Consider the following 23,186-nt stretch of genomic DNA (forward strand, 5'->3'; position numbering starts at 1 on the left):
TCACGATTTTTGTGGTGAGTGTGACTTTTTTTCCACACTGTTTACTCGGAAAACTATAACGCTGCGTAATAGATTGCTGTCCTCAAGGATCGCAGGTTACACAGCACTTGAAATTCAAATGCGAACAATCTCATGGCAGGTTGGGAAAATAAATGTGATTTGTGCTGGCACAGAAAGTCTGCGGTGGGGGGGGGGCGGGGCAGGTGGGAGGGGGACACAAGATAAAGTTCTGATCTATAGCAATTTATCAACGTCAAATATTACAATCACGTGCATGCACAGGAATTGTGCACATGAAGTCCTTTTGCAGCCCTCACTATGGGATATAAAGTCACACGATGTCTGGAATTACTGTAATGGTTCTTACCTGGAGGCTGTGCTGTGTAATCTTTGTCTGGAGGATTTGGCACCAATTTTGAACTGCTAAATCTGTAAGAGAAGATAGCCATGCTGAGGGATTAGAACTTTGAATCAGGATGCACATGAAGAACAGTATTGAATTAAAATTACCCGTTTGTGTGTGTGTGTTGATTCCTTACTTGTTCCAAGGTGTTCTTGGTTGCTCACCAAGTGTTTTACTGAGAATTTGCACCTCCCTGCAGAAGAAAGAAAAGGTGGTATTTTTTTTAGATTTGAAGCTTTCGTGACTGCAAGGATTCATACTCTTAGTTTTTTTCGGTAAAGTCACGTAGGTAAAAAATAAAAATAATAATAGAAATAAAATAATAATTAATAGATTCCTTTCATTTATTATTATTTTATGTCTATTATTCTTTTAATATTTTACCTACGTGACTTTACCGAAAAAAACCTAAGAGTAGGTGGTATTTTACATGCAGGACAAAAAAGCCACAGATTGTATAGGATTTTATTACAATTAAGAGAAAAGTTCACTCATGGGATTGAAAATATGGAGTATACAATATATCATATTGATTTGTGCGCGCAAAAATACCGATGTGTACACTTATAAAATTACATGGAGTTCATTAGCAGACAACATGAGGCTCACTGAGCGACTTGGTTTTCTGGTTTGATTTAGAATGTGCTGACAGGGTTGGCTCTGCTTACATGCGTGATCTTTCTGGGAACATTTGGAGGACACTTGGATGAAGATCCTACAAAAGCACAGGAACAACATGGGTCGATTAAAGAAATACCATTTCCGAACAGTATTTCCAACATGCGAAAGTGTATAGGAGGAAAAAAACAATCTTGTTTCCTTCAATATCAAATCTATGCTTCTGAAATATGATTTGATGTTCAATTTTATTGTGTTTAAGAAGCGACTATAATGTTCATTGACGATATAAGAGAACGGTTAGGAGTGAAAGACTGCGATGGTTTGGTCACGTTAATAGAATTAACCCAGGCAGGATCCCGCACTTTGCGATGCAACACAAAAGTGAAAAGAAACACGAGCAAGAGAGAAGACGAAAAACCAGGGGCATGGATAAAATATCTCAAGAGAGAAATAATTGCGACTGAACGAAACTATTGCAACTGGTAGTCATGTTGTCAGCCCCATAGTAGCTAACGAGCTCATGAAAGGGACAGATGATGATCATGGTGAGAATGTTCATTGAAAATATGTTTGCATTACTTTTGAGTATTGGCTTATACATTGTTGTATTGCTGTATTGTGATGAAATTCAAAGATTAAGCTACTTGCTGCCATTGGAGTGGAACATTGCGTTGTATTAAGATGAATAACCTTTTCCCACAGTTTTGTCAAAATGCATGTTCACTCTCTGTTATGAACATGGCTTGCTGTACTACAGTATTTTTTATTTGTTTCGCAGTCGTTGAACTTATTTCGCAACGTACCCATCCAACCGTGCTAATCGGAGGTACTGTTTAGGACGAAGCTATGTGTGGTCATGCTGCCAACACGTGGGTGCCTCGCACTGCATTGCGCATCAGAAAAGTTGGACACGAACAAAGCTACCTACCCACGTTGTTGGGGTGACCTATTAGTCAACACGATGCTAAAATTGGTAAAAGGAAACGAAGCGTTGGCGTGAGCAATATAATTATAGATAAGGATGTTCTGTACTGCAGCAATAATAATCGGGGTATTAGTCGTAATTTTAGTCGAAGTTAGAGTGTTGCTATGATACAGTATGCGATGGTCACTGCTCAACTTTGTTGATGGTCATGAGCCAGTGGTCAAGATTTCACTATTTTACGGTCAGTTTTTAAAGATACAATTACCGTTGATTCCCCACTAGATGGTGCTAATTTTACTCATTTTGGTCAGCATTTTAGATCACATTTTGATGTCGGCTTCACAGCACGAACAGTGTGTTGGCCAGTAATTTTATTACGTTTCATATCATTGTTTAAATGGAACCTCTTGACTTCTAAATTTGTCCTAATTTACACTTAATATTTCAACTAAACAAGTGTGTTTTTAAATCCTGTATATTAAGTTCGCTTGCTTGCTTAGGACCGTGCAAATCTTTTGGTCGTTTTTTAACCCACTTCCCGTGATCCAATCGAGCTGACATTTTCCACACAGACTCGTTGTGCGTGACAATTAATGTTCGTGAAAAAATGTTTTTTTCCAAAATGTTACACTTTTTAGGACAAAAATATTATATTTAATTACCAATTGCTTAATGGTGCAATGCAATCATCTGACCCATAGGTGGCAGCCATCTCAAGCCAGAGGACGAGAGGACTAGCCGCCACGCATATAAAGGATTTATAGTGAAAAACTTTGTTTTTACGGGTTATACTTGTTATATCTTGAAGCTTGTTCAAATTTCACCTGAACTGTTAATTCTCGGAGATTTGAAAGTTAAGTGAACGAAACGTACCCAATCTATAATAGAGGTTGAAAAAACATTACCGGCGAAATGTCGTACTCGAATTGTAAATGTTGTGGGGTTACTCTCCCAACACACCGGTGTGCTGAACTCGTAACTAATGTTTGTTTACATGACAAACTTTACTAATTGGCTGTGTCCGGTGGTGGCCGGTTTAACGACACATTTATATTTACGCGATCTAACACAAAAAACTCTCATGAATAATATTGGTCGCGAAAGCCTACTACGTGTTAAACTGAAACGTACCCTTTTTTCCACGATACTACTAGGTTGCAGGGTACATTTGTCCCATGAAAGTGTTGTAACACTTTTAATGTCAACAGGAAAAAATAAGAATAGGTTTTTTAACCTTTCTGCTAATAAAACAGGTGTTAAGATGTAAACAAAACCAAATAGATTCCTTTTTGCAAGGAATCAAGTCTGCATTAACCACACCTACTTATGGAAAAACATGCAAACAAACTTGCTCTAATAATCTTTGCATTGTCTTTGAAACGGATTGGCCTAGACCAGAGACAGCCTTTTGTATGGCCCAGTCTCACCAGTGTCAGACCAGAGAAGGTCAAAAGGCGACAGTACAAAGACAATGCACGTATCAGATCTATGGAGTTCATGTGAACATCTCTGCAGCCATTTCAGAACATCTGATTTGACTTCCTCATCAGCCTTTTGCCCAACTGTAGTTCATGGTTAAACTTCTTGCGCCATTCAACTGCACTGTTGTATGGAAGACACATTTCACAGAACTGAACAAATCTAGCCTGTACATTTCCAGTTCGGAAATTCTTTCACCAGAAAGGTTGTTACACAAACACTGTTCTCCGGAGAACTTTGTTTTCCACCATCTGAGAGCTACTGTACCCAGTTTTTGCCTTTCCCACTCGACACATTCTGGAGTGGTTAGCTACCCGTCATCGTTATTGAGATCAAAAAGGTACAGGTTAACCATTATAGACCCTCACAGATGGACATTTTAAATATATTTTACCATTATAACTCATACGCTTATAAACTGTAGCACACTTGTATGCAGTCAAGCCAACTCTAAAACATCCATTTGTAAGAAAGTTCCCCTTTTCCATATATAGATATGAACTTGCAGTGTGTTTTTGACAGGGTTATACAAAAATCTATCAATTTCTGCATTCCTGCTGCGGCATGTTTCCGTTATCATTTTGGAAACTTGGAAAATAAAAACTATTAAATGAATTTATAATATTCAGGCGGATATCGTAAAAAAACTGCTTATGCTATCAATTCAATACAGTATACGTACAATAAATAATACGGTGTATATTATGCATAATGACGCGACTGTTGTAAGCAGTACACAGTTAACGGTATAATTAACCACCCCGCTTAAGTTAAATTCTGGGCCACAGTTATCATCACGGTGGCTAGGAGATGTTAACCACCTCGCCTGGTATATGGGTTTCATCCTGACCCTGATGCCTGCATATTTGGAGTTTGCATGTCTCTCCCCATGGTTGTGTGGATTTTCCTACGGTTTTTCCCTCCACATTTAGAATCAACATGCGTTTAGAGTATTTGGCTGCTATAAATTTGCACAAGGTAAGCAATTTCGTTGAGCTATCATTTGTGGTCAGCTTCTCAAAAAGAGCGATATATGTTTGTGGGCCTTACCTGGTAAAAATAATAAATAGTTTATAATTTAATTGTATCGGTGGTGAGTGATGTTTGAATCTTATCTGGGCAGTCTCCTTCACCAACCACACACTGATCAGCATTGTGAAGTACAGTCAAATAATGGCCATGACCAATAAGGCACGGGAAGGACTTCAGCCATGAGAGAATATATCAATACATTTATCACATAATGCCTTCCTGTGTATGAAGCTTCTTTTTCAAGAGGGTTCTGTATTGTGATATTTCGCAAGTTCCTTTTGATGAGTTAATTAATAATAACAGTATATGGACTATAAGGACGAGTTTTGGATTAAACATTTCCGATTTTAGGAATTTTAGGCACAAGTTCGGATGTCTACATTTCAGGTTTTATCTTAATTTTACATTACGTAAACACGTAACGCGTCTCGTACTAATAAAATAAGTGAGGTAATACATGTGATATAATTTGCTGTGGTGTCATCTTTTTGTATCAATCCGAAATAAAAGCTTCAGATGACCTGGAATGTTGTTATTTAGGCCTGATTTTCGTTCTTCCCAAAAATTGGCAACACATCCCTAATACACTCTGAAATGTATTATGTACATATAATAGTGTTGGATGTATTGAGGAAGCTAAAAAAGTGATTTCGATTTAAAGCTTTCGTGACTGTAGGGATTCATCTTCTTGGTTCTTTCGGTAAAGTCACGTAGAAGGGAAATAATAAAATAATAAAAATAAAACATTATAAAATAATTCTCACGACGTTTCGGCCACAACGCAAGCAGCCGTCCTCAGGTGAAGAACAGGTCTGTCGAGAAGAAGGCCGAAACGTCGTGAGAATTATTTTATTATGTTTTATTTTTTTTATTTTATTATTTCCCCTCTACGTGACTTTACCGAAAGAACCAAGAAGCTAAAAAAGTGATGTTATGGCAGCTTTTGTTTGCTGATGATTTGGTTATTATACCTGATTGTTCGGGAGTGTTTAGGGGCGGCGAGACCGCGGTGGTTCGAGCACGTGAAAGAAGAGACAAAGAAGATGCGATTAAATAACTATGGGGATGCCATCAGTGCAGTGCAAACGTTGTCGAGGCGTTGGAGGGTCACGTGGAATTAATGTGGTTGGAATAAGAAATGAGGTGGAAGTGACTAAAAAAAAAGCTACAGACTATAAGTACACGGAGAAAAATAATCTGAGCAGCCGGACTCATGCGTTCATGGGACTTTTGGCTGAGAAGCAAAATATGTTGTATTACTACACATCAGCATAGAACTGCTTTTTGTGTTTTGTTTGTTGTCCTTCCCTCGCACTTCCGAGGAGCATTGGCTACGTACGGTGCAAAAGAAGTACAATGTACGTACATACACACAAATACCTGATTGGTTTTGTGAACTACACAGGAGGAACTAAAGTGACTTGTGTAGTGCGATCACCTCACCCCCCTTATAGGGTATTGTGATGTTCATAGACATTTGCAACAGCCTTGAACACCGACCAGGCTATAGTATAAGGCTGAATTGTATGGTTAGCAGTATAAATATTTGTAAATGTTTACTTTATATTGATTTAATTAAATAAATCCCTGTAGCCGTTTTATGTTTCCCTTGAGCAGTGCAATCCTTCCATGATTTGTGCTGGAAACCATTTGTTTAACCTCATTAATTGTCCATTTGAATAAAATTACTATATTATTATGCACAAGTCCAGGATGATAAATAATGAAATACCACAGAATTGTTTTCTAAAATGTTTATTTCCTAAATATATTGTTTTTTTTATTAAATGATATTCTGGGGTTTTAATTCGACAGATCCTTACCAGCAAAGCTTTCCCGTCAATTTGGTTCCTCCGGGCTACAGAGGCACAGCCTTCCAACTTGTTCTGGACAGAAAAAAATGAGATTTAAACAATTACTTGTTCTCACACATTTAATGAGCGAAATGCATTACATCATCATCACCACGATCAATGGGCAGCTAGCCCATGGGTGTCAACTGCACGTTTCGTCATGTATTTCCACTTTCCACCTGTCTTCTGCCAATAAGCTCAAGTAGTGGCACCGATCTCTTGTCGAGATTAATTACATTCACGGCGAATGCATTCCGTTTTATTCATGCACGAGGAACATTTCTTGTAAGTGGGTTGTTGCGTTACCTGGTTTTAAGGTTTGCTCATTGGATAAGTGTTTGGTCAGCGTACTTACAGCATAATCGAATGTGGTCAACATTGCCAAGAGTTGCATGATTTAAAATTTTCCGATCGTGAGTGATAACGACTTGTGGCACGAAAAGTTATTTCAATTAAGCCAGCAGAAAATTTCACATTTAAAAAATATATACGCCCACAAAAGTACAGTACTGTATTTTATTTGCTGACATGCGATACAACGCACGTGTTGTTTTTTCTTAATTGACATTTTAAAAGAAATGCAGTTTTTTTTATAGAAACAAAAAAAGTCTGAATTCCCTTCATAACCTCAAAAACGTATATTTAACACAAATGGCCATCGAATTATACTTGTTATATAATTCAACGTTTAGATGGCCATTTGTGTTAAAATACATTTTGGAGGTTATAAATGGAATTATAATTCTTATTATCTCCATGTATGTATGGCAAATTTAAATCGCTATTTTGCGAATACATGTTAAAGTGTTATCAATATTTACATTTAATAGTACTGTATAACATACATTTGAATTCGTGAATGTTGGGTCATTAATTTGCACATAAGTTCATAATTTTCTTTTTCGAATATGGTTACGCTTCATCTCCCCTTTATGACAATTATGCATTCATTCTGAAATCAACACTTATACGTATATACATAAAAAAACAAGTTTTCAAATTGGGTGTTCGTCTGACCTCAATGAAGCACTCATTCTGAATGCCACATTACAATCGTTGTTAAGACTTAATTACATAATTCATACGTTCCTGCTGTCAGACTTGAACAAAAAGAAACTCGACTGATGAAGTACAGTATTTGAATTGTCCACTTTATCGAGGGGGTAGGGGACACACATCGTATTTGGCAGTCACGATCAGAACCGTACATTTTTGGCAAGAGGCAGACCTGCTGAAATAAATGCGCTTTAAAGTCGTTATCAAGTCACATGCACACACACGCGTGGCTTGCGTGTGGCACGACCACACGTGGAACTTCCGCTTTAAACTTCCGCTTAACTGCCAAGCAGCCTGCCTGTAGGGACACAATAGTCCACGTGTGCGGAGACCTGTCTCGCATTACGGTATATTTTCCAGCATTAATCCTTTAAACGTAAGAAATTATGCATTCACATTTGTTCCATGCTGGTCCCCAGATGTTAAACCAAAACCTGTGATTATCAGCTCCATGAAAAAAAAAACTCCAACCATGTTGACCTTTTGTAACACTGTATATATTGGCAATGTACGAATTTCCATTGCAGTTATGTTATTACGCAAACAACGGTACTTGCAGTATTGCAGTATAATTGACGGTGGTGAATTCCCGGGGGAAATATTGAAGCATATAAAACCATTAAAAAAAATTCTAATAACATTGTATTATGTGCCGATTTTCCCATCCTCGGAAGACATTTAACTCAACGTTTCATAGCAAAAACCAAAAAGCCCTCTACTGTTCTGCAAAAATATGCCCTTCTCATAAATATCACATCTGGTGTTGACAGCTTACCCCCCATTAAAATTCACGACATTTAAGCAGCCTGCACATTTTTATAATCGCACAATTTAACCAATCACACCCCGCGACATAACCACAGTTTAAACGCAATTAGTTTCCTACGCGTACAGTTAAGCTAAATGCGTACACATTCTCCCGTTATATCGTACAAATACAGAAAAAGTGTTTCATTTATTACAAGTACATGAGGTCATAACGTTAGAATATGTTGTGCATAGCAACATATTTCAAGAGGGTTACAAACAAACACATGTTGGCATAACTTCACGTTAAAGCTAATTCCATACACGGCTTTACCTGTCGGAACCAGTCAACCACATCTTGGGGCTTCCACAATTGAACGTTCTTGTTTTTCGGCTGTCGTGCAGACATAATAAATTGATATCAACGCGCGCACACACACACACCAACACCACCACCAAGTCTCTTCTGATGGACGTGCTTCTGCTGCCCCTGTTGATGTATAGGCAGCAACCTCCGAGTGTTTTCGCTTTGACACTTTGTTCGCGACTGCCTCTCTTCCTACAGTGCACTCAGCAGTTTGCACAACTCAGTTCCTCTTCACGCCAAATGGTCCTATGTTCGCGGTTTTCATTCTTTGCCATGGATGGGGGGGGGGCGTAATACTGTAAGCTAAGCATTTCTTATGCCAATTAAGTGTCTCATGCCGATTAAGCTTTTTTTTTAATAGAGCAATAATTATGAATTATTATTCAGGAGTGTGTATAAATTTGTATCGAATGGGTGTTGGAAATGCCTTCCATCTGGCTTTCTAATTCTCTGTATGTCGTTTCAAGTTTATAAACATACCAGAATGATTGAAGGAGACACCTCAGGATTGGAAGTCTGCACTAAAGGAAGCCATGTACCATGGTTTATAAAGATGCAATACCAAGCAATAACAATTCATTTAAACTTACTTTTTAGTTTATTTGGAGATTGAATATAAACCGACCGATTTCATTGTCCAAAATACTGTGACGTTTCTATGATACCCCATTTGTCATTAAAGTATTATTTTCAAAAAGAATTTCTCATGTGGCTTGAACGGTGCGCTCTCTTCTCAGAAATCATGTACAATGAATATACAGTATTAGTGTTGCTCAACACATTTCAATGTTGGAGTTTTAAAAACAGGCGCAAGGGTAGAAATATACCAGCTCTTTATTTTTCCAATACTTTACACTTGCACTGGAATAACACTTAGCAGCAACGCAGTGGGTGGATGCGATCTTCAGTGTGTGTAGTAAAAACATTCGTAAATAATGGCAGCATCAAAACAAGCTTACAAATTACAGTAGTACGACTTCCTTTCCACGTATTGTTGCATACACAGTATTTGTATAGCTTCCAAAAAGAACGGTGCCAAGCATTTCCTAAAGGTTCAGAATTTGGCAGGTGCAGCGTACCATGCAATCAAATGACAACAAGCTTTCGAGAAAAAAAAAACTATTGTTGACTACATATCAAATTCATGTACATAAGTAATTTATATTTCAGTTGAGTGTACAATATATCTAAATTGTCACACTGCATCTGCCCATTAATTGTCCCAAAAATTTCTGCTCAACTCTACGTGTGCCACATGGTTTAGACCCAACACTTCATATCATTAAAACGAGGTTTCATCAGATCCACCAGATGATGTTTCAAAATCAAAACCTAAACTTCCCGATAAGTTCCTTGTGTAAAAATGGAACCCCTTTTTGGACACCACAGCATTGTAAGTACAGTACTGTTATTACTTTATAAGACTACTAAAAAGATTAAAATACTATCTACTAATTTTACATCCTGAGTAAAAAGGTAATTCAGGAAATGTTATATTGTAATGTTATAATGTGCTTACATTGAAGTTTAATGCAGCTCTTTTGCTGTTATGATTTTAGTTTAAGAGGATACGGTTTCTCTGGTAAAAGCCTCGTTAATTTACATACTCTGTGACCGCTGATTTTATTTAGGACCACATGTGTCGTGTGTTTTAAAATAAAGCTTTAGTTTCTTCGCTAGAGAGTGTGACTTGTCCATAAAGGAATAAAGTAAATGTTTGAATTCATAAGACCCGGGGTAATTGTCTGTGTATGTTTAAACATACCAACATGCTTATCAAATGTGAATGTTCAACTATACAACATATGCAGCTGGCTTTTGTCTATTTTTTTTAAATGACCGTGTTCTTTTAAAAAAACAAGTATACGGCCAACCTCTTTCTGAAATAAAAACTAAAGTTTCTTGTTCATGATAACGAGTATTATTAAATTGGCTAATTGCTAGCTGGCAGTCTTACTGTAGTTAAAATGCCTTGGGGTTTCAAAACTGAGATCTTCCATTTCCAATATTCTAAACAACCGAACAGCTTTCATATACTGTTAGGGCAATCGTTGTTCACGAGCACTGATTACACATACAAAGACCCCCCTTATCTCCTTAACAAACTGTTGTGCCAAGTGCTCTTAGCGAGCACCTATGCAAGCTGCAATGGCACATCAAGGGGGTGGGCGGCCACCACCACGCCCGGCCGCCTTTGCCTCCCCAGTGGCGTTGTTTACACACCGCACCAGGTACTCATTTGAGGCTGAGTCGACCTCAGGAAGGCCCAGGACCGGTTCAGATAATCGTCACTGGTGTTGGCCGTGAGCAGAATCGAACTCGGGGGGACAGGTTCAGTCGTGCAGCGTGCTAACCACGGTGCTTTTTCTGCAATATTTAGCTTGATACAAAAACCCAAATTATAGCCTTGACATACTGTTGGGGCAAGTGCTGTTAGCGAGCACGGCACACGAAGATGAGTGCCCACAAGCAATTGACACGCCGCACGCTGCATGCTCGAAGTGCTACGACGTGTAAACACGAATCACGTCCTTGATGTGAGCCCTGCACATGGGGCACTTGGGCGACTGGGAGGCCTTAATGCCCACGGCACAGCTGTGGCACATGCACAGGTGTCCACAGGTGTAGATGACGGCGTTCGCGGGGCGGCTCATGCACACGATGCACTCGGAGTGCAGCGCGCTGTCGTAGAAGCCGTCGTCGATGGGCTCGGACGCAAACGAGCCGAGCTGTGTTGAGTCCGGCTCGGAGGAAATGTCCTGGGTTGTCGATGAACTTCTCATCGCAACTGTGGAAGAAAAGACAGTGGTGCTTTTTTTTTACATCTCAGAAGTCAAATGCAAAATAGACTGTAATCATCAATTCAGCGTTCATAAGGGTCGTCTAATCCAGGAGCTCGGCAAACAAAGTAACAAGAAGAGACAATTTCTTTTTCGAATTCGGTAAAAAAAACGCTCAATATTTTAACAGCCGCAATGCATGTGGATACGAGACGGTGGGTCCTTAATAAATCACGGTCACGAATCCATTCCTTAAAGAGCCGCATGCGGTTGCCGACCCCTGTTCTAATCTATTCCTAGAGCCGTTTTTGCCAGCTCGTATGCGAGAACAATTAATTATATGGTTTTCAACGGCATTGTGTATTTACGAAATGTCATCAGGGCAGAATGACATGGGTCAGCGGTAAGACTTCGCCTCTTGTTGCAGAGGTTCGTGGTTTGCATCCGGAAGGCCGCCCTGGTTATTACTGCGGGTATATATTCATAAAATACGTGCGCCGTATCTTTCACAGTGGACATTAAAGATCGCATGACGTCATTTGAAACGAGTGGGACATTGTGTGCTCGTGTCAAGGTTCAAATTTGCCGCGTAAAAAAATGCTCTCAAATGACTCAATTGGAATTACATACAAGATCTCCTCCTTCTGGGAAACTCCTTTGCAGACTGCACCTACTAAATATAGCTCCTTCGTGATAGCCTTGTGTTCTTAAAATACCAAATGATCAACTACTTTTCAATTATAAAATAGGTATGTTCTTAAATACACTGAGAAATATATATGCAATGGTAGGTCAAGCAATGATTTGGCATGATGGTAATTAGAAAAAATATACGGAACATGTTATAACTTCTGATGGGATGGATCTTGAAAGAAGATATGTACAGCACTGGGGAAATGGGAGTGATGGAATTGGGTCATCAATAATAGGAGCACGTTTAGCTACATTTGAGAAGATTACGTTTTTACAGAACTATATTTGTAACTAAAAAGATTCAACTCTTTAGTTTCAAGCACAATAAAATGTAAAGTCTGTATACTAATATTGATTGTAAAATATGACTTGCTTAGTTTTGTCATGTGCACAGCCTTTATCAGTTTTCATTCCAGATTTTATTGCTAGTCCAGGTTTTATAGCAGAGAATTGTTACTCTTTGGTTCTTTCGGTAAAGTCACGTAGGTATAAAATAAAATAAATCACGACGTTTCGGGCGCAACACATGATGACGGACGCTTGTGTTGCATAGAGGGGGCTAAATGGGCACGTCATGGGCTGGAGACGAGATGGACTGATGCAGTACGGGAGGATGTGGAGCTGAGTGGACTTGCTGACGACTGGCACCAGCGGTGTCAATATCGGCCTCTGTGGAGGAGGCTCGTGAAGGACGCTACTGGGCAGTTGGGAGCAGTCGCCCTCCAACAACAACGGAGGGCAGTGGAGCGACGGTCACAACAACGAGTGGAGCGCCGGGCAGATAAAATGCAGCAAGTTGGCACAGTAAGATTACAGCTGGTGCATCTACCAGTCATCTCAGTCAGCCAACCCATGGCACCTGGGTCTGTCCCGAGACCTCCTGTCAGTGAGCCTTGGACAATTCACGTGGCCTCAAAGTGCACGTGGCTTGGCACAAGCGCCCTCTTGACATCACCATCACTTCGTCGCGAATGGCAGGTATTGATGTATTATGTTTACCAGCATTATCTTTGTATTCAACAAAAAGTGGTTTATAATCTAACCCCCAAAAAACCTGTATTATGGAATGATATTGGTCGCGAAAGCCTACGTGTTAAAAGTGGTTTGTGGTAAGTTCTAAAACGTAGGCAAATTTCTTTCAATTGTGCCAGACGCTGATAACTAAATTTGGTTACAATTTGACAAAAAGTCATGTTAAAATAATCTCTATAAATGTGGAAAAGGTAGTTTTATTTGAGTGTTAAAAGCTATTATACAACACAAATTCACACTTGTTAAAGACATGACACTCATAGATGTTTTCCTATAATTTTAGCAAAGCGTGCACTCTATACCACATTGACTACGAAATACAGCCTTGATTTATTATTCCACAATGTGTTAAGTTCTGTAACCCAATTTTGCACATTTGTATTTCATAAAATGGTGATGAGTATAGCTTGTGCTGGGGTTATGTTTCTGTTATTTACATGCTTTATAAAATTACGTAAATTGAAGCGTTGCATGAATGCAGAATGATATATTTTCTCCTTGTGGATCTGCTTCAACAAAATACTATACTGTACAGTATCTCCATTTAATTGAAAAGTTTCCCCTTGACTTACGTGCGCAAATTTCGATATGAAGTACGTCAATTTGTGGACAACACCAGCAAATAACTCACTTTTACAAATAAACGTCATGAAACATTTCACAGCCCCGGGTTGGGAAACAGAATGTCCTCTGAAAAGGTCAGGGTGTCTATTAGATAATGTTAAAGTGGATAATTAGCAGTGTCGTTCGCATGAGGGCAGGCACTGGGTGGCAGACCGACAAACCTTGGACCTAAGCCACGTTGAACGCTCATCCATTTGCCTCCTACAATGCTTGGCTGTTATGACCCATCACTAGAGCCCTCATATGACCCAGCATGCATAGTCAGCGACTGTAGTGGCCGACAAAAGGGGAGGGCCTCTAAAGGAATTTCAGTGATCTCAAAATGGTCTGATTAATGTCACAAGGGGCTCATTCACTGGGGCTCTTTGGGTGCTAATATGGGACCTGCCGCTGATGGGGTCTATTTCTTTACAGCTCAATGTAACACAGGTTTGCAATTTACATGTAAATGAGGCGATATACACCATTCTATATATACAAGCACATTTAGAATGATTGATGGAGGAACGTGGTTTCTTTAGATTGAAGTTTGGCGTTAAGTCAATTTGTAGATAATGATCTATTTTATCCAATATTGGCTGGTTTAGAATATACCAGACATATACAAAGTACAAATGAATTTCTTTAAACCCCTATTTTATGAGTATAAAAGATAATTATGCATTTATAGGTGAAAGAAGTGTACTTTGTATTACATGTAATATCGTTCCAGCACTGTACTGCATTTTATGCATATACAGATGTAAATATTGTTTAAACATGTAAAATTGCTCACATTCATGATATAATTGTGCACAGTGATCTACTGTTTTATGCAGATTAATACATGGAAATTCTCTACAGATATCAACGGTAAATTAATCTCAACCTCAAAATTAACTGCGTTGACACTCTTTACATTTTTTGATTCCCAAAGCTGTAATTTTAAGGAGCACACCATTTCTTCTCAAGGACAATTTTACTGAAAGAATGTATTTGGTTACACTGCATTGGCAGTGGTACACAAGCACAAACAAGCAACAACTGCTCAACACATTTGTCAACAACACTGCTTTAAAAGGGAAAGTGCAGTATATCATAGGCGACACTTTGAGCAATGGCCGTTTTCCATAAATTGTGTTATGAAAAATGTGGATTGCCCAAAACATCACCGATTATATATTTTTCCTTTCAAGGCAGTGTTATTGACAAATGTCTTGCGTTTTTATTTTATTTTGTATATTACTCATCATACTGGTAAAAGCACAGCTTTTGTTCGTTGCCATCTGGCAATGTGGCTGTCTGAAGGGAGAGACTTCCTCATAAGTGGGGAATTCCTCTTTCTTTATTTTAATTCACTATAATAAAAATGTTCGGTATAACAATACATTATCAAGAAATCACAAGTACAGGGGGTACCTGATATATGTCGGCCCGATATACATTGTTTCGCACTCACGTCGCTGACTTTGAGGAACCCAACGTCAAATTTCCCCGCACACACGACGTTACATCGTTTTTGACTCTACAAGATATCGTCGCATCCCTTCAACAATGAGTAGCAAGTGTAGTGCTGGTGACAGTGCAGGTATTGAGTGTAAGAAAAAGCGCAATAGTATTACGCTCGATGTTAACATGGAAGTGATAAAGCATCGTAGAAAAGGTGAACGTGTGGTAGATATTGGAGGCCATTTGAATCTTCCTCCACCGAGTGTACGTACGATAGTGAAGACTGCTGATGAAATAGAAAGTTAGGCTAAGCATGCGTTTAAAACATTCGGATGTTAAAATTACATAGCAAAGAAGTGTTATCATTGAAAGGATTGAACGATTGCTGGCTATATGGATCGAGAATCTGCAAGAACACGCCAATCGGCTTAGCCTTTTATCAGGAGAAGGTCCTAAGCTTGTATGATGACTTGAAAAAGGAGTTGGGAGAGAAAGAAACAGCGAAAGAAAAACCATTCAAGGCGGCCCGTGGATGGTTTTACAGATTTCAGGCACTATAAAGGTTTAAAGAACGTAAAAAATACAGGCAGAGTCAGCCAGTGCCAACATAGATTATGCAGAAACGTTTCTAAAAAGAATTTTAATCACTGAAGGTGGGTATGATCCTATAAAAGGTGTTAAATCATCTCCCAACACCTTTCTCCAATAAGCACAAATCATCCACTCCTCAAGGTAAAATCATAAAATAAATAGGTTAAGGTAAAATATTTGAAAAATGCTGTTTAAGAGTATGTGCTTTTTTGCAGTAAAATAGTTTTTTGTGTTTGAGTCATTGCTTAAAAATGTGACTACGGTAGTTATTTTTTAAAATAAAAATTGAAAACTTTTAAAGTGTACAGGGCTGCTTTGAAATGCTCATAATAATGGTTTTAAATGAAGTGTTTGATAAGTATAAATGCTGTTTAAAGGTTATTTAACTCAGAATTGGTTAGAAATGTGTACATTATGTACAGTACGTATTTTGGTTGCTCGGTATGAAAAAACATTTCCCTAAGTTACGGTCCCTATCCTTACCTTATTTCATTATTTTTTTATTGGAGAAATTGCCCCGCTTTGCGTCGCATAGGCAATGATTACGCTCTTATGGTCCCAATCCCCCCTCCCCCTCATTATTCTAATGGGGGGAAATCCGTTTCGTTATAAGCAGCAACTTTCCGGTCCCTAACCTCGACGTATATCGGGGACCCCCTGTATTGTATAAGCTAAGTTCAATCGTTTTCATACTCCATTTGGCTCTGTACATTGATACTCACCTTCACATTAACATCGGGGTGCAAGTTATATGTTATTATTTCCTTATCGTTATTTTTATTTCCCTGTTCACCAAATCACCCAGAATGTCTCGGAAGATCTGGGAAGATAAGCAGGTTTGAGCCTGAATAATGCTTGGATGGGCAACCAACCATGCACAAACAGGGTGTCATTCGAATGCAGCGCTATATGGTGGGCAGCAGAGGGTGTTGCAGCAAAATCCACTGCTGTACAATTGTACTGTATTTCTATGCTCCCACGTCTATGCTCCCTGTCTTCATAAACCCGCATTGACCTGCGAGGCAGTGTATGGCGAGGTAACCTCCACAAACCTGCATGGGGATGCCTTCATCCAGCCGTGGCTTAATGACACGTGATTTAGTACAGAGAGTGCGTTCATGTTACAAATTATTTACTTAAGTCTATTTACATGCAAATGATCAATTCTGGAGTAACGGAATTACAGCTAGGGACACAGAACCTGGTAATCATACAATGCATCATGAAGCACATCGCTTGAGGTTTCGTGGCTTTCTGAATGTGCCGACGCAGCAGGTTGGTGCAACACACAAGGTTCTAGTTGATTGCTGTGTTGAGTACTACACTACCTATACTGTACTTGTAATTCCATTGCCGTGGAATCACCGACATTCCATGCAAGATTGTTGTACAATTTAAATAAAAGTGTGAAAATGTACACGCAAGCATTCATTCTGTATAATTTTCCAAATGCACATGTCCTCGGGAGTATTTAATGTTCAGCGCGAACGATTGCCATGGCTAGAAGTGCTGATGTTCGTCGTGAATTATGGAGTGGCAGCAAATATAAGGAACGTGTCCATGGAGGAGATGGAGCGAAAAGGTCAGCTCATGTGCAGGTGTCTGGATGGCTTTCTGCATCGCAGCACTGTGAGAGATGGTGGCTTGTAGCGGCCTTCATCCAGCGGTGGATTACTCTGGCTTACGATGATCATGCATATTTGAGCTTGAGTCACAAGGCAAGGGACATTTGAGTTATTTCATCGGATCTGTGCGATGTCATCACGATTTGGAAATAGGCGAACCTTTGTAAACTTATCGCTATGTTTTCGTCAATTTAATACACTTACCCAATTGTCAAATATCAACAGAATTGTATAATCCAATTCAATTGATATTGGATTCTCTTTAAGACAGTCAAAGCGACTCCCATATGCAGACATGGAGAGACAGATGGGTAGACGGAGCAGACATAGCCAATGCATCAACGCTGTCAACCTCAGTTGTAACGCGTACAAAAAAAACTATGTAGGGATTGTACGCACGATCGCTACTGCACTATGGTAACCGTCCATTTAGTCATGTTTGTACCTTGATTCTGTGGACTGAGCGGATCGTTGCGCACTTGCAACGATAGCCTGATGGCCATGTTCATCTGCTCCACTTCCGACATGCCCCAGCTGCCTGGGTTGGCATCGATCACTTGTCCTCGTGCAGCGGTCGGACTTGAGCTTCCAGACGCTGGGGCAGGTGGTGACACAGCGCCGTTACCTGGCTGAGCGCTGGTCAGATCGACCATGGAGCGGCTGCACGTGAGCCTTGCATTCGATAGCCTGGCAGGGGTGCCGGGTGGCATCCTCTGGTTGTCCTTCGTCGTGGGCATAACCCTCCTATTCATTTCAGGAGTAGAGGGTGTGGACATGTTGACCGGCTTTGCTTTTTTGAAGAGGCATCTCAGGGAGGCGGGCAAGTTTTGGGGTAGAATATTGGCGTGCTTGTTGCTTCTATTTTCCTTGCTTTGGTTAGTGTTCACTTGCTCCTCTCTAGTAGCAACCTGAGTGTTTCTTTGTGGATGGTCAACAGGGTGGTGCTTCACTGACTTTGAGACATGTGGGCGGTCTTGGCTCATTTGTGGATTTTCCTTAATAGGCAGCTGAATCCGTTCTAAATTTAAATTAGGCCTTTCTTTCCACACTGGGAATATCGGACCATGTGGCCTCCCATCTTCTCGTCCATGCTTACCACTGTTTTGTCTAGAAATGGGTTCTTTCACAATAGATTGATGAGAAATGTGTTCCGTCGACGGCTGGCTGTCTGTGCTTCTTATGCGACGGTGATGGTATTCCGCCCTCGGTGGCTTTTGTAAGTTGAACAGATCTCCTGAGCTCTGACATGTTTCCTTAACCATTATTACCTTCCCCTCTGACTTGGGAAAGACATTTTCACTTTGAACTCTATGTTTCTGATCATCGCTCGCAAAAGGCTGTTCTGAATGTTGCAGCCTCTTATGCTGATGAAGAGAGTTCGATGTTGATGGGAAGAAGTATCGACGGGGAGTTGACGGAGTTGTAGGACAAGACATGTTCTCTCTTGGTTGGTGACCGGCTTGAGAGGGCAATGTAGCAAATGTTCTCCGCTTGAAACTCGGACTGATTACTTTGTCAGGGCTGTAGGGTGGTGCCCCTGAAGGGTTGACACCGGAGGAGCTCTGGGCCCTTGGATTTGACCTGGACGACGATGAGTGGTCTCTCCGCCGGACCACGGGACTTGAAGGGCTTGACCACCGGCCTCGTCTCGATGTGATGCCTTCATCTGACAGGCGACGATGTTGACATTTCGGTTTCTCTAAGCCTGAAAATAAAATCGACATTGAATTAAATTACAATGTATTGATGAGTTATTAATAGTGTATTTAAAATATCATGAATTAGGCACACGCTGAATTAACGAATAAATAGACATTGATTTGCACAGTAGATTTTTTATTGCTAAATACTGAAGTATTTTGCTAGATTCTAATGGGTGTTTTGGTATTTAAAATCCGGTAATGGATTGTTTTGAAAAGTGTTACATTTGGTATATTATATTTTAAAAAACATGTATTTACAAAGGAAAAGAAAAAAAATATCTGAATGCATGATTGCACTCAACTTAGACACTATAAACAATGACCATCATTTAAGACGAAATATAATACTGCATTCTAAAAAAACATGAACTTATGTTTTGCAATCTATGTTCATGAACAAGCATAATATCAAGATGTTGGCAAGAGGAATGTACACAGCATTGGTGTACATAAAAAAAACTGCTGGAATATCAGTGAATATAAATATCACCTCTGACAATTGTCAGTAACATTTCATCGTTTTGTACCATGCTAGTTTATTTTAAGACATATAAGACATAAATGCTTATAATGGAACACAGTCTCACACTTGCAGCTCTTGTAGCGTTTGTAACACAATAACAATAATATGGTAGATGCTTAGTAAAAAATAAAAAAAATTTCAATTGTCAAATAAATCAGCAATACATACTTCAAAATTATTTTCTCCCCCAAAAATATCTCTGGTGGTGCTGTAACAGAGCACTTGACTCACGAGTGAAAAGCTGTAAGTTTGAAACCCGGTCGAGCATTGACTCAACTCACAATCCCTCAGTTGTTAATGAATAGCCCACCATAGCATTGCGAGTTGCAACATAGTTTCAGGATTGTTAGATTAGGTACTTTTTCTAATTTAATATCCATGTACTATTTGACAAATACAAAACTTTCAATAGTTTTTTTTAAGTTTTGTGGGACTATTACTAAACATCCCATTATCACAAAATATATATTGTCCACGCATAGCAATACATGAAGTCAAAATGTCATACCTGAACCCTTCAATTTGTCGGCTGTTAAGGCACCCTCTTGGTAGCAAACCGAAACATTATTCCCGGAGTCATTGCTCAGCAATGATGTGTAATTGTCATCAGATCCCAAAACGTGCCTTGTCAAGGTTTTGGCTTTTTCATGCGGTGAGCTGTGGACCATCATTCCTGCTGGAGTTGAGTTCCCATTCAAATGGTGCTTCATGCCCTCTGAAAGAGCTGTTTAAATACTGGCATCGTGTGTCAGTGCCCTTGGAACTAAAACCATACCTACGTCAAATCCAAAGGGCACTGTAGTTGAATTGCAACAGGCTGGGTTTAAGCGACCTTTAATGGCTCGCTGTACGCCACAAAACTATAAACGTAAATGTTTGTCATGTGCTTTACCTCTAGTTGTGTTGCTCTTGGTTTTGTTGAGGATAATGCTGGTTGTGATAAATTTTGCATCAGGCGTTTAAAAATATTTATTTTTCTGCCCCCACCACCAAGTTAAGTGTTTGTCCTATTTGTGCCACGTAGCCAAGTAGCGAAACGATGTGTTTTTTATGCTCATGTAGTTCACACTTTGCCTCAGACTGCCAGCCTCCACAGCTTCCCTCCAGTAATTTCCAAAAGTACTTTATTACAATATAAAGAGGTTCTAATAATATATCACATCTCTTTGGCAACCCACGACTGACTGAATAAGGGCCTTCTAATGCTTGATCCATGATGGGTAATTGTTTCACAACGCTGATAAGTGCGGCTTTGGTCAAAGGCAGGGATTCAGGGCAAGTTCACAGAAATCTTACTTGGATATACTGGTTCATAGCACAGTGCTATTACCACTGCGCTTCTCTTTCACTTGATAAATAAATAATATCTTAACATGATTTAATAATGCACTGCATTTTGCAACCTTTCCAGTAATTTAACAATTGGATGTTTTCCCTCTATAGTTGATTTATAAATATTTAACAATGAAGATGAATGTGTAATTGTAGGTGACAGTGATTGACTTGATTTTTTCTAAGTCCAGTGGCACTCAGGAATCAGGGGGCACGCAGTGCCTACAGTTTACGTGGGAAGTGACCTCTGCCTCAGCTTTTCCATTTGCAGGTAACATGAGCAGCTGATTAATCAGTTAGAGCCCCAAAAGAAAGCAGAGTCGATGTGTAATGTAGCAGTGGCTGCTACTGAGCTCTCGCCAGACCTATTCTGGTAGGAAAATTAATTTCACTGCATAAAAATCCTGACGCAGAACTAAGTTACTACCCTTACCTGGAGCCACAATAGGTCCCTGTCAGGGATGAAGTGTACTGGCCTTTTCAGCATAAAATAGACTTGCCTAAATGAAATGGGTCACACGAGCAGGCCAAAAGTGCCTCTGCAAGATTTGATAAAGTCAGCCAGCCGTGCTGCCACTTGTGGGTATGACTCAGGCTAATTCGCCCTGGCAAAATTGTCCTCCTTACATCTATTAAATACAGAACACATAGTTCTTCACCGCTGAAATACCAGTCGTGGAGCGCCAAAGCTCGGTTTAGATTTGGGCAAAGGACCTCAATACTGCGAACAGATATGCCAGCGGGTGTGGCCTTCGGCAAGATCCGGACTTTGTCAATGTTGCTCTTCGTTGCCGCACCCAGGGGGATGAGGGGCTGTTGGCAACAGCGCGTTCGTAGCAAAAATACACTGCAGCTGCTTCAAGTAGTCTTCACAATTGTAAGCCATGTCATTAAAACAAGACATTAAACTGAAAACAAGTGTCCGTCTGTGAACTCCCTCTTAACAACACACGCAAGGCATGTTGATGAGAAACACGAACAGCTGTTGCAGTGGAAATCTCTACGTTTCTTGTTAGCCAGCAGCCATTTTAAGCATTTACAAGACAATGCTATCAGTGCTGCTCAATTGCGGAAAATATGAGACGTTATTCAACGTCTGTACCAGACCACGTGAGGTTTCTTTCATGGACATTAATTTCCTAATGTTCAAATTTATTCCCTTTTTCATTAAGGGTATTCGCCACATATCCCCATGCAGGACCATTCCGAAGAATTGCCTTGAGACTAATTTAGGCTTTTTCAGATAAATTGATGACATTGTACCGTTAAAAAAGAGCATTTTCATTCGGTATGTATGCATGTGAAACTTCTTTAGCCCTGTACGTAGGCAACCGTGCTAATCAGAGGTGCGGTACTACATATTCTAGAGTTTAATACCTGCTACAGAGCATTGCCATAAGAAACCGGCCACCTCATTTTTCTTATTTCTGGCCATGGCTAAAATAGTAGCGAGTAAAATCTGAACCTGTCATGGGCCCCCTTCACTCACCTACAATGACCAGTGCAGCGAAGTATGATCACACAAGCCCCCTGTTACTAATATGTATTAAGTAGCCTTTATGCAGCAGTTCAGTGACAAGGGACTGTATATTACATTGTTAAACATTTAATATAAGGCACCGGTGTTTGACTGCTATGCCGAGAATACATATTTAGACAACAATGCTATAAATAAATCACAATGGAATATGATTAAGTACTGCGTGTAGTCTTGCAGGATTGCACGCCTAATTATGAGTGTACAGGTATTTAAAGTTTACACTGGTTTACTTTGTTCTCAATGTTATTTAAGCTAATAAATAAATCTAGATTTGAAGTTTTCGTGACTGCAGGGATCCATACTCTTATTTATTTTATACCTACGTGACTTTACCAAAAGAACCAAAGAGTAAGCTAATAAAGTTAAGCCCAACGTGACAACGCGGTTTAGAAAAATACATCTGAAAAACACGAGAGATGAATGTATTGTTTTCCCAGGGATGTTAATAATGCATTGCTGGAGGGCTCAAGTCTGGGTGCATGTACGGTCACGTGGTGAGAGCATATAACACTCACAAAGCCTGCAGCTCCACCTAATGAATGACAGAGTCATTTTCATTTTTATTCACTCTTCTCCAGAGAGGCATTAAAAAACATGACTATTAGCACAATAGAGTTGCAGACATTAAGAGTCGCTTCTGCGCAGTTACCGAAAATGTAAAAAAAGATGAAGAATGGTTAACACTGCGTGGATACCAGTGGAATGTATCCAGCAACGCTTGTCTTTCATGCCTGCAGTGTGGTATGGGTGGCTTGATGGATTCTAGCATTTCATCAAAACTCTCAGTCTAGTAGTACATGCTTCTCGTAACCAATTAATCATATTGCCATTT

General features: G+C 39.7%; 1 long non-coding RNA gene across 1 annotated transcript; it reads right to left on the reverse strand.

Annotated features, from left to right (window-relative positions):
* Positions 1-572: 572 nt before the first annotated feature.
* On the reverse strand, positions 573-8,588 carry LOC144931284 (uncharacterized). Its single transcript, XR_013636550.1, has 4 exons — positions 8,451-8,588; positions 6,284-6,346; positions 1,072-1,118; positions 573-596 (listed from the first exon to the last, which is right to left on the reverse strand). It is a non-coding gene; the product is annotated as an uncharacterized LOC144931284 (long non-coding RNA).
* Positions 8,589-23,186: the final 14,598 nt, after the last annotated feature.

This window comes from Lampetra fluviatilis, chromosome 4 (assembly GCF_964198595.1).
Source record: "Lampetra fluviatilis chromosome 4, kcLamFluv1.1, whole genome shotgun sequence".
NCBI lineage: Eukaryota > Metazoa > Chordata > Hyperoartia > Petromyzontiformes > Petromyzontidae > Lampetra > Lampetra fluviatilis.